The 16,430-nt window shown below is 43.9% G+C and overlaps 1 pseudogene; it reads left to right on the plus strand.

Annotated features, from left to right (window-relative positions):
- Positions 1–341: 341 nt before the first annotated feature.
- Positions 342–895, plus strand: LOC101177007 (annotated as a pseudogene).
- Positions 896–16,430: the final 15,535 nt, after the last annotated feature.

Below are 16,430 nucleotides of genomic sequence, written 5' to 3' on the forward strand. Positions count from 1 at the left end.
ACTGGCTCAGGGGTGGTCACCAGTAATGGGCCTGTCCTGTGCCCTGACCCATCCAGTGCTTGTTTCAACAACTTGGAAGAAGACTGACTGTTGTTTGGGGATTTGTTGATTAAAGTTGCAGAGAGCAGTAATGAACACCTGGTGCAGTTTTCTTACTTGATTTCTCATCCTTACCACAGTCTTGCAAGGCAGATATTATCATCACTTGTGTTTGAGAGCACAGAAGACTGAAGGACGTACCCAGGTTTTGCATCCAAGTTGGATTCTCTCTGTCTGAAGATGCAAGGCTAAAGATGGCATAATTATCTGTTTCCCTAAGCAGCCTGAGGCAATCTGTGAAAATGGTTCACTATTCACTTGACCCTGACAACCCCACAAAATCATGTAAATCAAGAGGTTCAAATCCTCATGTTCTCTTTAAGAACACTCGTGAAACTGCCCAGGCCATCAAGGGTATGCATATAAGAAAAGCCAAGAACTATCTGAAAAATGTCACTTTACAGAAACGGTGCGTACCATTTCGACGTTATAATGGTGGAGTTGGCAGATGTGCCTAGGCCAAGCAGTGGGGCTGGACACAAGGTCGGTGGCCCAAAAAAGTGCTGAATTTTTGCTGCACATTCTTAAAAATGCAGATAGTAATGCTGAACTTAAGGGTTTAAAAGTAGATTCTCTGGTCATTGAGCATATCCTAGTGAACAAAGCACTTAAGATGTGCCATTGGACCCACCGAGCTCAGGGTCGGATTAACCCACACATGAGCTCTCCCTGCCACATTGAGATGATCCTTACTGAAAAGGAACAGATGGTTCCTAAACCAGAAGAGGAAGTTGCCAAGAAGAAAAAGATATCCCAGAAGAAATTGAAGAAACAAAAACTTATGGCAGGGGAGTAAATTCAGCATTAAAATATATGCAATTAGAAGTTTAAAAAGGCCAAGTGTGGTGGCTCATGCCTGTAATCCCAGCACTTTGGGGGGCCAAGGAGAGTGGATCATGAGGTTAGGAGTTTGAGACCAGCCTGACCAACATGGTGAAACCCTGTCTCTACTAAAAATATAAAAATGAGCTGGACATGGTGGCTTGCACCTGTAATCCCAACTACTCAGGAGGCTGAGGCAGGAGAATTGCTTGAACCCAGGAGGCGGAAGTTTCAGTGAGCCAAGATCACACCACTGCACTCTAGCCTGGGTGACAGAGTGAGACTCCATTTCAAAAAAAAAAAAAGTTGCATAATTAATACTGGATGATGGACTGAGGATTTGGAAGTCTTTATAATCCAAATAAATGAGCTCAAATGAAGACTTTGCATCAGGAGTGTAACATAAAGCAGCAAGGAGTAAGACACAACATTTAGAGACTTGAATTCTCTTGGCACTGTTTTTGATACATTATCTGTTCCTGTGATTACTTCCTGCAGTTTATGACATCTCTGCCTTTCTTTGGTACTCTGGAGGAAGTAGTCATTTAAATGTAAGACTAATAAATTTAATAACCAAGTTGAAGGAATAAGGGAATTCAGTGTTAATGTCACTCTTGGGCGGAAGTGGTCATGGCCAAGGTGATTTAGTGGTTGATCTCTGTTCCAGTAATCTCTTGCTGTGTAATAAACCAACCCCAAACTTAATGGTGTAAAATGACAATCATTTTGTTACATTCATGGATTCTGTGACTCAGGAATTTGGGCAAGGCACAACAGGGATGATTTGTCTTTATAATATCTGGAGTTTCATATGGTAGGACTAAAATGGCTGGAGGTGACTCAGATATCTAAGGGCTGGAATCATCTGGGGACTTCCTTACTCACATGTCAAGTGCCTTGACTGGGATGACCGAAGACTGGGTTCAGCTGGTACTGCCTACTGGAGCCTCTTTCTGTGGCTTGGGCTTCCTTACAGAATGGCAGTCCAGGATAGTTGGATTTCTCATATGTCAGCTTGCAGCTCTGAGAGCAAGTGCTCTAGCAAAGAAGGTGACATATATATGGCTTCACTTCACCATATTCTGTTGGCCAAAGCAGTCACAAGCCATTCAGCTTCAAAGGGGGAAAACAATAGAGTCTATCTATATTAGTCCATTCTCACACTGCTATAAAGAACTACCTAAGACTGGGTAATTTATGGAGAAAAGAGACTTAATTGACTCATAGTTCTGCAGGCTGTACAGGAAGCATGGCTGGGAGGCCTCAGGAAACTTACAGTCATGGCAGAAGGCAAAGGGGAAGCAAGCATTTCCTACCATGGCAGAGCAGGAGAGAGAGAGCGAGAAGGGGGAAGTGCTACACACTTTAAACAACTAGATCTCGTGAGAACTCACTCACTATCAGGAGAACAGCAAGGGGGAAATCTGCCCCCATGATCCAATCACCTCCCACCAGGCCCCTGCTCCAACACTGAAGATCATAATTCAGCATGAGATTTGTACACAGAGCCTAACCATATCACTATCTCAGGATACATCTAATTTATGGCCACATTTTAAAGCCATCACATCCACAGGGGTATATCCCTCCTGTGGATTTTTTGCTCAATTCACTGGAGTAACTGGAGTAACTCTCAGTTTGCAGAAGAATAAACCAGGCACTGAGGATGTGACCATTGTCTTCAGCTCTTTGGAAGACTATCATATGCAAGAGAGAGTAGATGTAACCCACAAGGCTTTAAGAATGAGCTGAAGACCAGTGGGTAAATGGAACAGGAGAACTTACTAATATTTGGGAATGTCTGTCAATGAGTTGCCTTGCCTAGGAAGACAGTGAATTTTCTGATTTTTCAACTATTGATTGAACACAAATCAGGAATGTCCCAGTAGGGCCTCAGACACTATCTTGGAGATTGGATTAAAGGAATTCTTGAGAAGACTGAGGGATATAAGTGGTTCTATATTAGAAACATCACAGCAGAGACAGGGCATGATGAAGAATCATCCACGACTTCAATTCTACCTTTTCAAGTCACCTTGTAAGTATATAATTTCAAGGATATTGGGAGGCCTGATGGTACCTCTCCTTTAATATTATTCTCCTATGTTGGTGGCTTAGAACCTCCAATGAGAGACTAATTCTTTTAATTTAAGCCTTTGATCCTTGTTAAACTGTAATACCCTGGGAAAGGGGAGAGCCAAAGCTCTTTCCAATGATTTATAATTTACCAAGAGCATATTTAAGGTCATATTCTGTGAGCATGATTTGACAAGAGAAGGTAGGGCAATGCGTATGTGAGAAGGGGGAGGAAGAAATGCTCCAGAAGGAGAGAGAGAATGGCACAAAGTAGGGGGAAATACATGAAGCTCTGGGGAACCGATGCTTCTGGTGCCAGCCCCAGCAGAGGCTGATTTCTTCAGCTTCACACAATCGGTTATGAAACCACCGTTCTCAGAACAAACTGGCAGAAAGCTGGTGTCCACTTCACTGAGCTTTCCTGCACTTGAGAAGTGCAACCACAGGTTCAGCTTAGAGAAGACCACAGAGCCCTCTTCCCTGTTTGGAACAGCAGGTGGGGGAGTCACCCTCCCTCATTTATTTCCGGCCCTACACTGTTAGAACAGGGATGACAGGGGCCTAACTCACTTCCCGAGAAGTCGTGGCATCCTCTGTATAAACAAAGGAAAAATTTCTACCATAAATCACCCAAACAAGTGATATCCCAGAGGAAGAAAGAAAACAGTGAGGGAGGAAGATGCCATCCAAGGGGAAAACATGTCAGGTTGTGCACATTAGATCTGGTCATTCACAAGTGACCTCTCTGGGAAGGCAAACGACAGCAGAGATTGAAATGGAGGCTATAAAATTGAGAGCCTAAGCAAAGCACTCGACAGAGGGAAGAACATGTAACCGGTGGACTCCTCGTTCTCCCAGCACTGCCCTCACAGCCCAAAGAATTTCTGAACAAAGAGAAGAAGATTCAAGTTTAAAACCAAGACCTCCGCTTCCATTTCTGTGTTTTCCTTCCCTCACACAGCCCAGAGTGTGCCCCAGCAAAACCAGCTGTCAGGAAAGTATTTGATGTCAGTCATTTGCATCTTAATGCGATGGAAAGATGAGGAGCTGCCTCTACCGGCATATTTCAATTTTAAGACTGATTTGTTAGAGTGAAAGACTCCTTGAAGATAATTCAAGCTTGGGATGCATGATCGGACACATTCTGGGGAGGGGAGGTGGCAGGTAGGGAGGTCACCAGGTAGTCACCACTTCCATTTTCATACAAAGGTCCCTGTGATGCTTGGAGTCAAGTACTGGGTTCCATCTTGGGAAGCCAGAGGGTCTGATCTTCAGTCACTCCTGGTGAGTACAAGCAAGTGAGAGCTCAGGCTCTGGTGCAGGGTGAGTAGAGGCGTCGCTCCCTTTATTTCAAACCTTCCTCTGGTGCATGGGGAAGCCAGCTCCCTGGGGCGTCCCATTACAACAGCAGCTGACCACAAGGAGCGCCAGTGTGCAGGCGCTTCTTCCCAGCCACAGGCTGTGTTGTAAATAGACAACCATGAGACGAAACGGAAACTTTGCATAGTCTTAGTATTCCAGATCCATGGAGATCTGAGGATAAAAAGTCCCAAGTAACAGCATATGCTATTTATTTTCACCAGCTTATATAAAACTGAACCCTGACTCTGCTATGCATTGCCCACAAGCAGCTTTATAGGATCGCAGATACATCAGCAGTCCCTACGGCCCTATAAGGCTATTTTCCTAGCATTACACATCCTCCAAGTCGTAGATGTCAAAGTGCTGTTCTAGTGGAGATTGAATATCATTCCATTGTTAGAAGATGGGAAGTAAATTCAATATACGAGATCAAATGGAGACTTTTCCATTTTCTCTTACTCTTTTTTTCTGTTTGTTTTTGCAGTTAGCGAACCAGTAGATCTTGTTACGAGGAGCGTTTAAACCTTCACAAGCTCAGTTACAATGTGATGCTCAACAAATTCATTTTAAAGTGAGCACTTGATAGAATTAGGGAAAAGAACCATTAGCTCTACAGATTGATTTAGCATAGATCTTGTCCAAAGAAAGGAGAAGTCTTAAAGTTCAATATGAATAAAATTTAAATGTGACTCAGAAGAAAGAGCATTTTCTTGTATGGATTTGAGCTATGTGAAACCAGCAGCAGTAAACGGGACTTACATTATTATTGATGGCCAATGAACAAGAAAGTCTGGGCCAAGCGTGGTGGCTCATGCCTGTAATCCCAGCATTTTGGGAGGCCGAAGCGGGCGGATCATGAGGTCAGGAGATCGAGACCATTATCACCAACATGGTGAAACCCCTTCTCTGCTAAAAAATACAAAAAAATTAGCTGGGCGTGGTGGTGGGTGACTGTAGTCCCAGCTACTTGGGAGGCTAAGGCAGGAGAATGGTGTGAACCCAGGAGGCAGAGCTTGCAGTGAGCAGAGATCCCGCCACTGCACTCTGGCCTGGGCGACAGAGCAAGACTCTGACTCAAAAAAAAAAAAAAAAAAAAAAAATAATATATATATATATATATATATATGCGCGCACACACACACATACTGTGGTTTCGTTAGTCTGTCCAAAACATGGAAAGGTAGAGTCTGTTTAATTTTATGACATCTGGGACAGGACAATTTGAAATCTCCATATTTCTAAGTTAAGATCATGTAATATGGGAAATTCTTATCCTAAAAAGATTTGCCTGCGACGAGGCAGCAAGGAATAATGCCCCGAAGTCGCAGCTGCCAGGCTGGATCAAGACTGGGAGATGGGGATTTGCCTTTCAGTCTGGCAGAAGGACAATGGAAAATGACTGCAGATGATTTGTGCTGCCAGTGTCTTCGAAAATGAGAAAGGATGGAGGGAAAAACATGACCCTGGGCAGGGCTGGTGGTGTGAGGAAATGATGATTCAATGCGTCGCTTTGACCCATGTGGTGCTTTGTTCAAAACTGTGCTGGGCAATTCCTTCAGTATCAGGAAGAGAAACAACTCTTGTCAATAAATTACAGCGGATGTGGGAAATCACTCCCAGGGTGAGGTCTGGAGCTGAATGAGTCCCTCGAGGTCAGTACCCACAAAAGCAGCTGCCAAAATTTACATTTTCCCATTTGCCCTCTGGTTCACAGTGGATATAAATCCACATAATGCAGCCATAGAGCCCCCTGCTCTGCTTGTCTGCTGGCCGCGCACCCGGATCAAGGCTGGGGGAGGAAAGCCTTGGCCCTGGAGGCGCTAGACGTATCTGATAAGTTCTGAGTCCAGCTTCATCACAACCATGTCACCCTTGACATCTTTTCTACATTTCTGGAATCCCCTAGAAAATCTCAGTCCCATCACTATAGATAATTTTAAATTCATCTATAAATTAGATTGCAAAAGATATTTAAATATACATGTACTTTTTAATTATACAAATAATATTTGCACATTGTAAAAATGACCAGAGTGGCCAGGTACGGTGGTTCACACCTGTATTCCCAGCACTTTGGGAGTCTGAGGTGGGCAGATCGCTGGAGTGCAGGAGTTAGACACCAGCCTGGACAACATGATGAAACCTAGTGTCTACAAAAAATACAAAAATAAATTAGCTGGGCATGGTGGTACGTGTCTACAGTCCCAGCTACTGAGGAGACTGAGGTGGGAGGATCTAAGCCAGGGAGGTTGAGGCCGCAGTGAGCTATGATCACGCCACTGCACTCCAGCCTGGATGACAGAGTAAGACCCTGTCTCAAAGAAAAAAAAAAAAGTCCAGAGTATTTAAGTAAAGACAAAAATAAAGTAAAAGCCTTCATTTCTGCATTTCCCATCCAAATCCAGATCTGCAGAGATAACTGTTAGTAATTTGGTGTGTATTCTTTCAAACATTTTTACTGTGCATAGAATGTAGCAGCACAGGCTCAGAAATCAGACTGCCTGGGTTGGAATCTGTCTCTGTCACTTAATAGCCTTGTCACCTGAGACAAGTGTCATACACTTCCTCAGCCTCAGTTTTATCATCCTTAGAATGGCAACGATAATAGTATCTCCGCATGGTCTCACTCATAAGAGGGAGTTGAACAATGAGAACAAATGGACACAGGAAGGGGAACATCACACACTGGGACCTATTGGGGGGTCAGGGGCAAGGGGAGAGAGAGCATTAGGACAAATACCTAATACATGCAGGGCTTAAAACCTAGATGATGGGTTGATAGGTGCAGCAAACCACTATGGCACATGTATACCTGTGTAACAAACCTGCACCTTCTGTACATGTATCCCAGAACTTAAAGTAAAATTTAAAAAAAGTATTTTCCTCATAGATTGTCATAAGGATTAAATAGATTTATACACATACACACGCAGAATGTTTGTATGCCTAATACCTAACAAGCACTCAATGAATGTTTGCAAAAATAGAACTTAATTGAAGGTGATTTTGAAAGGAAAAAAAAACCTTAAAGACTTTGTTTCCAAAGAGAGATAGAGAGGAGGTTAGTTTGTTGGGTCAGGCTGAGTTGGACTCTCGGCAATTCTGAGTTTCCTTCTCCACAGATATTTACCTTTCAAGGGGTTGAGTTTCTTATTCTTCCCCCGTAAAAGTAACTGATGATGGTTAAGAACATAGTCTTCGGGGTCAGACACGCATGCACTGGAAACCCAGGCTCCCTACTTACTAGTGCTGTGATATGTGATGCTCTATTATGTAACTTTTCTGAGCCTCAATATCTTTACCTATATAATCACAGCAGTTTTGTTTCAAGGATTATATGAAATAATGCATGATTGACTTTGCTTGGCTCAGTCAGCACTAAAAAATGGTGGCGATGGTAGCCACCATTGCATAAAGCAAAGGGCTTTGATGTGGTTTGTATGTTTGTCTTCTCCAAATCTCATGTTGAAATGTGATCCCCCGTATTGGAGGTGGGGCCTGGTGGGAGGTGTTTGGCTCGTGGGGATGGAGCCCTCGTGAATGGCTTGGTCCCCTCCTCTCTTTAATGAGTGAGTTCTCGCTCTGTTCATTCCCTTGAGAACTCACTGTTGTAAAGGGCCTGGCACCACTTCCTTTTCCTCTGTCATCATTTGATCCCTGCTCCCACTTCACCTTCTGCCATGAATGGAAGCAGCCTGAGGGCCTCACTAGAGGCAGATGCTAGTACCATGCTTCTTGTACAGCCTGCAGAACCATGAGCCCAATAAATGTATTTTCTTTATAAATTATCCAGCCTCAGTGAATCCTTTATAGCAATGCAACAAAATGGACTCAGACAGGGCTTAATGCTTCCCCAGTAGAGGCTGGGAGCACAGGCTTGGCACCCTCCTCTGAGGAGAATGACTTGACTTGGTTGTACTGGAGATGGCTGATTCACCCACCTTTTTTTTTTCCTACGACCTTTGGCAATCCACCTTTCTTTGTTGGGATAGAGCTTTCTAGTCAACAAAGCACTTTCAAATGCATTCACTCCATTGCTACTCTTCTGAAGAAGGAGGATAGGGAAGGCATCATTAGCAATGGATTAGCTTTGGTTTCCAAGTGTGAAAACTGAGGCTCAGAGAGCGTAAATTCCTTGGCCAAGGTCACCTAAAACGTGGCAGAGCCAGAACTGGCACCACCATGCTGTGACAGGGCTGTCCTCCCACTTTCCCGATGAGACCAATCAAAGGCCAGTTGGTAGTGTATGGAGTTTCCCCAGGCTGTATGGATAAGTTATGGGCTCTGGGGTGGAGTCTGGCTTAGAGAAGAACCTTAACAAACAGGTTGCCATTATTATCAGAGCATCTTTAGGGACTACCACCTCTATGTCCACCACCATGACTCTATTTTAATCCATTATTTTCCTGTGTGGCTGATGAAGCTAACAATACTGATGTAAAATGGTTATGAACACCAGGACCAAAAAAATATCTTTTCCTTATCGAGATGATTTATATTTGGAGAAGTATGGCTCTCCCCCTTCTATTCCATTCTTATATTTTGAATCAGGAGCGATTTTGCTTGAGAAACACAGTCAGGACAATTTCCATCTATAACTGCATTGTAAGGAAGAGGATAATGGAAATTTTAATGAAAACGCCAACGCAACGTGAATAGGAATCAGCTCTTTTGCAATAGGAAGCAGCTACTTTGCTCAACAGGCAACAAAAACCTTTAGTTTGTGTTCATGAAAATGATGATCGTCTCTGGCTCCACTGAGATTTAACCAAGAGGGGAAAAAAAGACAATTTTAAAAGTTCAGATGCAGTTCACCCAGAAGTTTGTCTCCAGACTTCAAGAACATTTCAGTTTTTCAAAAGGGTACACAAAGAAAGAGGCTGGACTCCTGTACAAAAGCACACAGATTCTCTAGATCATAAGGAGCGCCTGAGCCAGTGTGCTGTTAGTTGTCTGTGCTTTGTGTCTCATGACTATGAAACAGCAGGATTGGCAATGACATGCTGGACTAACCATGATCAGCCCCAAGGCTTGTGCCACAAAAAGGACTGCACAGCAATGGCGGCTCATTCTTCCACCACGGTCTAGCATTCGTGCTGTGTGTGTGGTGGGTGTTATTTAGGGGAGGAGGAGGTAATAGTGAGACACGTGTTTTGTGTGTTAAGGGGACAGAGACACTAAACTTGACCCACTATGATGTCTGAGTCAGTCTGGTGAACCAATCATGAAAAGCTCAAAAGAGGGTTGCACAGTTACAAAGCCTTTGCCATTGAATGGTGGAGACTGTGGCATCAGTCCCCCACCCTATCTTCTGTAGAAAACAGAATGAGAGTGCAGTTGCACAGAGGTGGCTCCACTATATCTCCTTATGTTACGCATGGCAGACATTGCTAATATTCATTCCAGTTCCCGGTCACGCACGGTGGCTCACTCCTGTAATCCCAGCACTTTGGGAGGCTGAGGCATGTGGATCACCTGAGGTCAGGAGTTCGAGACCAGCCTGGCCAACATAGTGAAGCCTCGTCTCTACTAAAAATACAAAAAATTAGTCAGATGTGGTGGCAGAAGCCTGTAATCTCAGGTACTCAGGAGGCTGAGGCAGGAGAATTGTTTGAACCCGGGAGGTGGAGGCTGCAGTGAGCTGAGATTGCGCCATTGCACTCCAGTCTGGGCAACAAGAGTGAAACCTGAAACTCCCTCTCAAAAAAAAAAAAAAATTCATTCCAGTTCCCATTCTCTCACCCCGATTACTCACAGAACTACAACTTTGTTCCAAAAGGAGAAACAGTCCAGATTTTAAAGACAAACAAACAAACAAACAATAAACACTGCATTCACAGCCACTCTTGCTGACGAGGGTGATCATAGGCCCAACTGCAGTTCTGATCAATGAGAAATAGTGAGAGGTCTGGCAGGGATTTCCGGGAAAGTTTTGCTCTCCTGATTTGGTGCCTCTCTGTGTTAGATTGCAAGAATGGCCACAAGTTCTTCCCCTTGTCATACTTTTGGAATTGACTTTGCAACTTCTCTCATCGAAAAGCAGTTTATTTTTTCACCCTTTGACTCTAGGCTTGGTCTTGTGAATTGCTTTGGCCAATGGTACAATAGCAAACAAGATGCAAACAAAAACAGATTGCATGATGGAGACTCCCTTCTCTTGCTGTTCTTGGAAACCTGAAACTGCCACGTAAAGACACCAGGGCTGGCCTGCTATATGATAAGGGACATGTGGCCTGGGAACTCCTGTCTCTCTGGCCAACAGCATGTCAATAACCAGACACATGAATGATTCATACCAGATCATCCAACGTACAGCCAACCCACCAGATGTCTGCAGATGTGTGAGTGAGACCCACAGAGACCAGCTGAACTAAGCAGAACTGAAGAACCCCTCATCTGACACAATGGTTGTTGTTTTAAGCCACCAGGTTTGGGGGGTTGTTTGTTACCCAGCAAAAGCAAACAGATCTATACTTTTTCCCCACGCCACTTTCTTCTTCCTGCTTGAAATGCAGACGTGATACTGAAGGTGGAACAACCACCTTTGCAACCATGAGGACAAATGCTTTACAGAAAGCTGGAAGAGGCCTGGCAAAGTGATGCTACCACGGACCCGATAGCTGCACCATCCCACAACTGTCTGCCTCCAGACTTTATGGTTTGTGAGAAAAAGAAGACCTTGTGCTGTTAAGCCACTTGTATCATCCGGTTTTTAATTACAGACATCTGAATCCACTTCAGGTAGTTTAAGTAAAAAGCAGTTTATGAAAATATATCACTTAGCTTATGGAACCTCTAAAGACCCAGAGAACCAGTGTAAGAGTCTACGTAGCCAGGAGAAAGAGAAGCCAGATATAGCAGAGCCAAGAGAAAAGCCCCACCACAGTGCAGGACTGTTCTACTAGAAATAGAAGCGTTGCCACCTACCATTGCAGCCAAATTATTATATTATTAAGGGAATGAACAGCAAAATTTTCTTTTTTATCCTCAACTTTTAAGTTCCTGGGTACATGTGCAGGATGTGCAGGTTTGTTACATAGGTAAATGTGTGCCACGGTGGTTTGCTGCACAGATCAACCCATCACCTAGGTATCAAGCCCAGCATCTATTAGCTATTCTTCCTGATGCTCTCCCTCCCACCCCTCAATAGGCCCCAGTGTGTGTTTTGGCCCTCCCTGTGTCCATGTATTCTCTTCATTCAGCTCCCACTTACAAGCAGGAACATGCAGTGTTTAGCTTTCTGTTCCTGTGTTAGTTTGCTGAGGATAACAGCTTCCAGCTTTATCCATGTCCCTGCCAAGGACATAATCTCATTCCCTTTTTATGGCTGCATAGTATTCCCTGGTGAACACTACCATTTTCTCCACGGCTCCCCTGAAAGAACAGATGCCTCTGTCTCTGTACTGTCCACAGTGCTACTCCCATGTATTATTATTATTCCATAATATCCAGTTGGGAAGACAATTGTTCAATGCACAAAATACCTACCCTCCCCACCCGCCCCGCCCGCCCCCCAAAAAAACCCCACAAAACATTAAGGATATCCTGGCTCTATAAGAAGTACTGAGACAAGGAAGAAAAGAAGGTGCTGATCTGGGGTGTGTCCACCTGGGGAGGACAACAGATCATCATGATGTCCAATGGCCAGAACAGGGCCTCTGCTGTGCTCTCAGAGAGCACAAGAGCTTCCAAGGCCCAGAGAAGTCAAGTGACTCACTGGAAGTCACACGGGCAAGGAGTGGCAGGCAAGTATCTTTGCGGATAGCACACTGCAGCAAACCATAATGGAGTAACTTCTAGGCAATCGTTCTTTGTCTTGTTTCTCCTTGCACTTTTCATTCTCTTCTCAGTCAAAGAAAAGAACTACTGTCTAATTACGATGAAGTCACTTGATTTCCTCATGCCTCCAGTAGGCAAACTTTCCCATCAGTCACCTGTTTCTCAGATGAGCTTTTCTGGCTAATGGGATAAGAAAAAAAGTAGTTTCCTTTGTAACCCTATCTCATGCATATGTCATGGAAAGGACACTTATTTGGAAGTCAGGAGACCTGAATTCTTTTCCTGGCCTGGCCAGTGACTGCTGGAGGTTCTGAGCTGGTCACTTCGTCCCCGTGGGCTTCTGTTGCTTCATCTGCAAAATGATAGGGTTGGCCTGGATCCCTGGTTGTCCAGAATCTGTGGTTGTCCAGTTGCTCCTTAAAAACCTAAGATTACATGACAGTGTCTGAGCAGCAGACAATGGGAGAAACCAACTCGACAAGACTTTGGGTCCCAGAGAAGTCAAGTGACTCACTCACTTGACTTCTCTTTGGGTCCCCATTCCAGCTGAATTTTCTATATTGGGGTTCCCAGGCTAAGAAAAAAACAAATCATGCAGAGAGTTACCCAGGCCCTAATAATCTGTAATTCCAATGCATTTGGTTGATGATTCTAAAGATAGCTCCTTGCCCACACTCCTAAAGTGAGTGAAATTTTGGATGGGCTAAAAATAAAGAATGCTGGTGTGATTTCCAGATTTTTTCAGAATGGCACAGAGAGTGGACTGAGAAAAATGTTTTATGAATAGGAATTGTGTTGCTTTCCTGCCAAGATTTATCACATAAGCATGTTTTGTCCTCTGCAGCACCAGCTTTATTGTGAACACTATTTCACTGTATGTGCATCTGCCTTAAGGACATAGACCAAAGGCTCTTAGAGGCTGGGGCCACACGGTATCCAGCATGGAGATTAATCATCAGAACCTTCTAAAGAAGTCAGTGGGAAGGATGAGAGAGTTCAGTGTTCTTCCTTTCCTCCTCCAGAATCTTAGCCATATTTGGGATTCATTTAGTCATGTTATAAATACCCTACTACTATGACAACTGGGACAGCTACACTATTATTAGGACAACTTCATTATAAATAAATTTTAAGCAGAAGTTCTAGGCAAGTGAATATACTCACCTTTAGTTCAGAACAGCTGTTAAATGGTCTGGTAGTAGATGAGTTGTAAGAAAACAGAGATTCCCAAATTGTGCTGTTTAGTATTAAAGAAAAATTGGCCCAGACATGGGCATGGTGGCTCACACCTGTAATCCCAACTACTTGGGAGATAGAGGTGGAGGGATGACTTGAGATGTGGAGTTCTAAACCAGTCTGGGCAACACGGTGAGACCCTGTCCTCAAAAAAAGAAAAAGAAAGGAAGAAAAGAAGAAAGAAAGAAAATAAAGGAAGGAAGGAAGGAAGGAAGGAAGGAAGGAAGGAAGGAAGGAAGGAAGGGAGAAAGAAAGGTAAAAATGGTTTCTAATGCTTTGAACATTTAGCTAATGAAGTAAAAACAATGAGACATGGGACACAGTAAAATGTAGGGAATGATATATAGGAATCGAGATAATTTTAATTTGTCTACCGATGAGCAAACTAAAAGGTACCATTAGGATCGTCTTCAAGTGCATGATGTTTTGTGAATTAGATTCTTCATGGTCATTTTCAGTATTCCAAAAAGAACAAGGAAGAAATGGACTTACATTTAGAAGATAAGACTTGGTTTGTTAATGGAAGTAAATCAAGACTTTTCTTTTTTTGTAATAAAACACTAAGGTGGACAAAATAAGGTCACCCTCAGATCTCTTGCCATCTGGCCACCTGTCTTGGACAGGTGTCCAAGGTGTCTGTTTCAAGGCAAATGGCTGGAGAGGGGGATCTTCATGGGATCTGCATTACACTGATGAGTGTACATGGAGCATCTTTAGAAATGTGTGTTGATGGAGTTGTTATCAGCCTATCACATCTGTAAAACGATGGATGCTTTTAAAACCTTTTCCTACACATGCTCTCATATGGGCTGTGAGAAAGTTTCTGAGGCAGCATTTTTCCTGTGTATGTGAAACGACAGAAACTCAGGGACGTAGAGAGGTAAAGAGGTTTAACCACAGCCAGGTGAAAACGAGTGGCAAGGGCAGGTAAGCCCTGCTGTCATGGCCTGCCATGGACCCCAGCACTGCAGAGTGAGAGACGCCTGCCAGCAGGGGCAGCACTGAGAGGACAGTGCTTGGGGAATGGAGAAGGGGGCCACCTGGTGAAGAATGGCGGCCTGCTAAGGTGTCTCCAAAGTCAGGCTTGTTGCCTCAGAGCATGATCAGGCTTTGGGATCAGATCCTCCCCTACTGGGTTATATTAGTCCGTTGTTTTCAAGCTGCTGACATACCCGAGACTGGGCAATTTACAAAAGAAAGAGGTTTAACTGGACTTACAGTTCCACGTGACTGAGAAAGCCTCACAATCATGGTGGAGGCAAGGAAGAGCAAGTCACATCTTATATGGATGGCAGCAGGCAACAAGAGAGAGCTTGTGCAGGGGAATTCTTTTTAAATCTATCGGATCTTGTGAGACTTATTCACTGTCATGAAAACGGCACAGGAAAGACTTCTCCCCACGATTCAGTTACCTCCCACTGAGTCCCTCCCACCACACGTGGGAATTCAAGATGAGGTTTGGGTGGGGACACAGCCAAACCAATCACAGGTTCATAGACTTCCTAAGACGTCGTTTCAACAACTTACTTCACAGGGGTGGACACCAAAGCCACACCATCCATGTATTTATAGCAAGAATGATCTCTTTCCCCAGTGACTGGACCACTCATGTCCATCCAGTGCTGATGAGCTACACAGGAATTGGAAGCTAAGGACAAGCTCCTGGAGCTTCCAGAGTGGAAAGGAGACTTGGACTTGAGCATAAATCCCCTTTGAAGATTTCTAGCTGTCTGCCTTTGATGGGGCTCCAAGTCTTATTTCTTCACTGTGCTCAAATCAGCTCTCAGCAGTCCTGTGTACATGCTCATACTCCAATCCCAGAATCAAGCTTTAAAATCAAGATTTAAAAAATAACACACACCAGGTCATCAATTTTTGAAGTTTTGTTGTGTTTTGTTTTTTAAATGTTTTAGTGACAAGGTCTTGCTCTGTCACTCAGGCTGGAGTGCAGTGGCACGATCATAACTCACTGTAGCTCACTTCTGGGCTTGAGGGGGTCCTCCTGCCTCAGTCTCTTTAGTAGCTAGGACTATGGGCACGTACCCCCACACCTGGCTAATTAAAAAAAAATTTTTGTAGAGATGAGATCTCTCTGTGTTGCCGAGGCTGGTCTTCAACTCCTTGCCTCAAGTGATCCTCCCACTTTGGCCTCCCAAAATACTGGGATTACCAGTGTAAGCCACCACACCTGGCCTGGTCATTGAAGTTTATGAAGATTATTTGCAGCCATGGAATCAGATCCATCTTGGAGAAACATTTTATTAAAATTCCCTGTGAAATACTTCTACATCCTACCCTATACCTCTGGTGATTAGCTCTACTAGCGTCCTTCACATACTATATTACTTTCACCTGGGCAGTGCTGAAGGTACCAGGCTATTCTCCTCTTTGAATTATATATTCTAAGATACTACCCCTCACCTTTTCAATGGCCCATTCTTTCTTTAAGTGCATTAATATTACTCTGATTGCAGTTCAGTCCAGGCTATTTGGAGATTTATTGGCGCTACTCTCAAGTTTAAGGGACAGCAATGTGTCTAAGGGTGGGGGATTCAAGTATAAGAGAGCTTGAGGCAGCAAAGGAGCCCAAGAGAATCTGGAATTTCTCCTACAGTCCATTAGGTTATATCCTGGAGACAAACACTAATAAGTGACTCTATATTCCTTGACATGTGATTTTCTTGACATACTTATTTTCTGTTTGAACAATTTCTAATTTTGCTTTGAACAGAGCAGAAGCCACATTGCTAGAGAGCTGTCCGCCCCACCCCCAATTCTGCACTCCCCACCAATCCCCATCTTCCTCACCACCAGTAAATTTCTCCTAGGGCCCTGCTGTAGCACACAGTGATGACTTCTCTTCTTTCTGACCCATAGCTCACTTGGTTTGATCTTGCTTTGACCTTGCCACAACTTCTTCGGGCTTCAGTCTCCCATCTGCAGAAGGGAGTCTTAGGCTTGACAGTCTCCAACATTTCTGCCAACTCTAGATTCTCAGAAAGATACTCTCAGGAAAAAGAACCCCAAATTAAGCAAACTGGCATTGACTTTTGTTT

This window comes from Nomascus leucogenys, chromosome 8 (genome assembly GCF_006542625.1).
Source record: "Nomascus leucogenys isolate Asia chromosome 8, Asia_NLE_v1, whole genome shotgun sequence".
In the NCBI taxonomy this organism is placed as follows: domain Eukaryota; kingdom Metazoa; phylum Chordata; class Mammalia; order Primates; family Hylobatidae; genus Nomascus; species Nomascus leucogenys.